We start from the raw sequence: 5,924 nt of genomic DNA on the forward strand, positions 1-5,924 counted from the left end.
GGTCATTTTTGCGTTTAATTTGAATGGTTTAAACCATGATTTAGGTAAACTTAATTAGCCCATTATTAGTTGATAAAATACGCAATTCCTAAGGTTTTATTTACGGGAAGGATTCCAAGTTGTAGTGCAAGTGAATTGTCGCCTAATTTAAGCTTCATTGGCGTCTGTCTCTACGCACTCTCAAAATCCCCCTTAGTCTAGAGCGCAGGCGCTAAGAAGCCAGCTGGAAGTCAAATTTTTACCCCCATGTTTTTCCCTCTTAGAAGATAGTCTCAACTGTTCCATAATTCCGTTGTTTTAAAGTTTTTTTCAAATTGTGGCTAGGGGGATTATTTTTAGGAAAAATTTTAATTAATTTAGTTCCTTTTAGTTAAGTTTCTTTCAAATTAATTGAGGTTAAATTGATTATTTTAGGCTGATTTAAAATTAATTGAGGTGGGCGCGCGTCAAAGTCCAGGACCCTCTTCTACGGGACGGAGGGGTATGAAAGAAGAGGCGGGTCATAGCGACAGAGGTAAACAGAACAGGAATAACGTATTTTTCGCCCCCGTCCCCGTCAGCAACGTCATCAAAACGTAGTTTAAAAACTGAGCCAATAAGATAATTTTAACTTTTCGTTACGTGTTGGAGGGAGGGGCTCTATACTGGGTGGTCTATGAGTCGGAATAACTGAAGTAAATACTAACCGTTCTGCATTCCTACTTCTATAATTAAATCTATCCCTGACGTCACGTTATGGGCAACCCATAGTAACTTGTTAAATATTTAGGTTGATTTTTTTTTCGTCCCAAACCACTGCCGGCTGCTGCCACGTATTACAACGTAGGAGTTAATTAAGGACTCACTAAGCCTTGGTCGTGCCTGATGCTGATAGTAAGGGCTGTCTCAGTATATTTAGCTCGAAAAGAGATAGACGAGAGAAAATCACCTGCCACCACCACAACCACGACGACGCAACCCCGGAAAAGAGATGGGTCGCGAGATATTACTTACGCGACACCCATCGCGAGCAACTTTTATCAAATCTCGCGCTAAATTTCATTCGACACGGAGCATGAGTGCCGCGAGAATTTTGTTGATAAAAAGGCAGGGCGTTACGCGATTGGTCGGAGAACCTAATTTGAATTTTAAAATCATTCAGGAGTATTTCCTGAATGTTTCACTAACCTTGGCCATAGACATTATAACACTATTAAGGCCTAGACAAACTATTGGGGAAGGCGGTCCTTGAACGTTTTTGTGAGGGATTTTTCGCTTCTCCTCCTTCGCATGTGTGATAGGGTGAATGACTGGTGGCGCCCCTCTATCGACGAGCGAAGGAGTTATTAATAAGGAGTAGTGGAACTCTATGTTAACTCCCTATAGGGCATAATAAGTCAAATCCTCGGAGATGCCATTACTCCATTTCCAAATCTACTTCTACATTATGGCCATGACCAAGGCTTAGCTCGCCTTAAATGTTTTTATTACTAATAAATGTATAAAAAAGGCTCTTACCTTCAGAAAACGGTGGTATTTCCTCGAAAGTAAGTAGAAATACAAGTTCCAAGTGTTTTTTAAAAGATTTTACAGGTGTAAAATTTATAAAATACGTTTTTCCGCTCTTATAGCGTTTTCCTTTGAGTCCTCGCGGAGCGCTCCCAAGAAGCAATAAAAATGGTAGTAGTAGTTTCCAGCTTCGTTAAAGACTGTTTTTGAAGAATAGGATCTCCTAGTTTTATTCCTCCATGGGAGCGCTCCGCGAGGACACAAAGGAAAACGCTATTAGCTCGTCTCTGCGAATGGCGGAAATTTTTTTTCCCTATAAAATGGAGTAATGGCATCTCCGAGGGTTTGACTTATTATGCCCTATAGGGAGTTAACATAGAGTGCCACTACTCCTTATTAATAACTCCTTCGCTCGTCGCTAGGGGGGCGCCACCAGTCTTTCACCCCATCACACATGCGAAGGGGCGAATGCCTTAAAACCGTCACAAAAATGACTCTCAACTGTTCCTCTTGTATCTCTATGACCTTGGCAAGTAAGAAAACATGATTGAATACTGTAGTGCATCAACACATAGAAACTAACACCATGAATCTATATAACTATGAATATACAGCTGCGTTAGGCTGTCTAACCTCTCGATAAGGTTTGGGCGGGGCTAGGCGAAAGGAGACATCAGTCACGTGTCTGCTAGTGTTAGGAGCAGGAGAAGGGAGGGGGAGTCCGGGGGGGGTGTAAATTCGAAACGTCACTTCCTCTTGTCTTGTGATTGGCTATTAGAGCTACGCGAAACGCGTCAAAGCTAGGAGGGTAACACCCAAACCAAATCGACATGATAGAACGGGCATATGATAGAGCTGTATATTCATAGATATATAGATTCATGCTAACACGCCCTTCCCCAACCCCGAACCACACCTAGTTAAAACGGAAATTATATTTACGTCACTTGTTTTTAAACGGGAACCCAGTAGGAAAAAAGTCCTTAAAATTGGGAGATCGCTTAATATCTTCAGGAATAGATTTAATTTTAGAAGTAGGAATGTAGAACAGATCGGTAATGTGGGCCCAAACAACCTTGCGCGCCTCGGAGCCGGAGTCTTTATCCCCTTGCACCATAGCGGGCTTGGGTGGAGGCGGAGTCTATTTTTTTGTAGCGCATCAACACATAGCAACTAACTCGCCCTTCCCCAAGCCCGAACCACACCTAGTTAATACGGAAATTGTACTTACGTCACTTGATTTTATGAGACATTTTCCTACTGCTTTCGTCTATTTCATTTAGTTAAGTTAAAGTTTAGTAATAAATAAATGTGCTCATTAATGCTTATAGCTAAAGTAAATTCTAAGGCAGGTTCGACTCTGGTAGAAATCAATCAATGTAAACAGTTTATTAAGATAAAACATATTAATTACGGATATAATAAGTTAATTTTGGGAGCCTGGCTGTTCTTTCTCACTCACAGTTTTGCCCTTTTCGTGGCTTAGGACTCCGGTTGGTTTCTTCATTTTTCAACGGCGCATATCGCTTCTCTTCAGTTGGTTTTAGAGTTCATTGTTATATATCACCCGGTCATATTACTTCCCGCGCTTTAAAGTTTTCCAACCGAGGTTACCGAGTTAAGGTATATTTCGAACGCGTTCCCGCAGCGGCTCTACCGTCTCGCTCGCCTTGTTCCTAGGTCGGACTCTAGAGATCTTCTGCCTCTCTCGTCCCTCCTCTGTCTCCTCCTAAACTTTTTCGGGCTGGGGTCACGTGGGCCCCACTAAGATTTTTCCTATCGCCTATGACGTGTGGGGTAAACGGTAAACCAGCCAGGGGAAAAGGGTAAACCACAGCCAGGCTTATTTTAGTGTTACAACAGGGTTCATACAAACCTGGAATAATCAGGGAAATAAATAATTGACAAAAACGAAAAACCTCAGGGAAAACTCAGGGAAATTTAGAATGTTTAGTAAAATTCATGGAAATCAGGGCAATTTGCGTCAAACAGAGGCCGACTAATTAAGCAAAATGTTCGTGAACATACCCTCCATAGGAATAGCATTACTCTAAACTTTGGAGGCTCTTAACTCTGGTTCTACTAGAGATACGGGTGATGTCTTTTGAGTATGTTATAGTCCTATTTGCCCCCCATCCAACCATACTAAAACATTAGGGCTACGACAAACAGGGCCGAGATATTAAGCAAAATGTTCAAAAACATTCCATAGGAATAGCGTCACACCCAACTTTGGAGGCTCATAACTCAGGTTCTACTAGAGATACGGGGATGTCCCTTGAGTATGTTATAGTCCAATTTCTAGCCCATCCAACCGTACTAAGAACTTAGGGCTACGACAAACAGGGGCCGAGAAATTAAGCAAAATGTGCGTCAACTTATGGTATCGTTTCACTTATTGTTATTATGTTACTTATGATTTGAACACTGAACTTTGGAGGCTCATAACTCTTGTTCTATTAGAGATACGGGGATCTCCTTTGGATATGTTATAGTCCACTTTGCTCCCCATACAAGGATACTATAAACTTGAGGCTACCTCAATATCTTGGTCAACAAATTTTTTGTCTCACTTATTGTTATTAGGTTACTTTTGATTTTTAGCAATAAACTTTGGAGGCCTATAACTCTGGTTCTACTAGAGATACGTTGATGTCCTCTGAGTATGTTATAGTCTAACTTATCCCGCATCCAACCATACTAAAAACTTGAGATTCGCGTAAAACGTGGCCGAGTAATTAAACAAAATGTACACAAGCATAGCCCCCTCCATAGGAATAGCATTACACTATACCAGGAGCATGCTCCTGACTATACTTGTGGAGGCTCTTAACTCTGGTTATATTAGAGATACGGGGATGTCCTTTGATTATGTAATAGTCGTATTTGCCCCCCTCCCTCCTTCGTTAACATTTGCTCCATAGGATACTCCATATAGTTCGCCTTCGTTTCGGTTCGGACCTATCATCTAGGCGCCTTATCTATCATATATTAAGTACTTGCTAAAAGGGGTGGGGTGGGGGGGGCGAGAATATAACTCTATAGGCCGAGGCTTAACGAGTATAACTGATTCTGATTCGGACATATTTCAAAACAAGAATACTTGTTAAAAATATAGACCAGAAGGCGCTTTCATTTTATTTTAAGTATACCTTTACTAGTTTTAAGCATACCTTTACAAGTACCCCTCTTTTAAAATCCCTACCCAAAAATATGTCACACTGTGACAAATGGACACTACCCGTACAAAAATTTATGGCTGCATTTTGCTTTTATTTAGCTTATTCAGAATCTGCAAAATATTGCAAATATACTGGAATATTCTGGAATATACCTGAAAAAGGTTTAACTTCAGACAAAATTTAGATGAATTCCAGGGAGCACTGCAGAACATTTTAGAAGTTTTGCAGAAAAAATAGCTGGCTAACTCTGTACAGCTAATATACATACAAAATTACAAAATTTAACAACTCTAGAGTCATAAATAGCTACCTTACAGCTGGAAAACAGAGGTGAGACAGCAATTCCCGTTAGAAATCAAGTTGTTCGTGGCTCATTACAGGTATATTCCAGTTATATTGTATGCATGTTGCAGTCAGAAATAGCTAAGTTTGTAGGATCATTGCAGGTGCATTTGAGATACTTTGTAGGATAATTGCAGGCGCGTTTCAGATACTTTGTAGGATAATTGCAGGTGCGTTTCAGATACTTTGTAGGATCATTGCAGGCACGATTCAGATACTTTGCATTGTAATTGCAGCCGCGTTTCAGATACTTTGCAGGATCATTGCCGGCGCGATTCAGATACTTTGCAGGGTCATAATAGGCGCGTTTCAGTCACTTTGCAGGATCATTGCAGGCGTGTTTCTGATACTTTGTCGGATAATAGCAGGCGCGTTCAGATACTTTTCAGGGTCATTGCAGCCGCGTTTCAGATACTTTGCAGGGTCATTGCAGCCGCGTTTCAGATACTATGAGGGTCATTGCGGGCGCGTTTCAGATACTATGAGGGTCATTGCGGGCGCGTTTCAGATACTTTGTAGGATAATTGCAAGCGCGTTTCAGATACTTTGTAGGATAATTGCAGGCGCTTTTCAGATACTTTGCAGGATCATTGCAGGCGCGATACAGATACTTTGCAGGATCATTGCAGGCGTGTTTCAGATACTTTGTAGGATAATTGCAGGCGCGTTTCAGATAATTGCAGGCGCGTTCAGATACTTTTCATGGTCATTGCAGCCGCGTTTCAGATACTTTGCAGGGTCATTGCAGGCGCGTTTCAGATGCTTTGCAGGGTCATTGCAGGCGCGTTTCAGATACTTTGCAGGGTCATTGCGGGCGCGTTTCAGATACTTTTTAGGATAATTGCAGTTGAGTTTCAGACACTTTGCAGGATCATTGCAGGCACGATTCAGATACTTTGTAGGATCATTGCA

The sequence above is a fragment of the Phalangium opilio genome, unplaced genomic scaffold, assembly GCF_054372755.1.
Source record: "Phalangium opilio isolate 3A_F unplaced genomic scaffold, DU_Popi_V2 ptg000061l_1, whole genome shotgun sequence".
NCBI lineage: Eukaryota > Metazoa > Arthropoda > Arachnida > Opiliones > Phalangiidae > Phalangium > Phalangium opilio.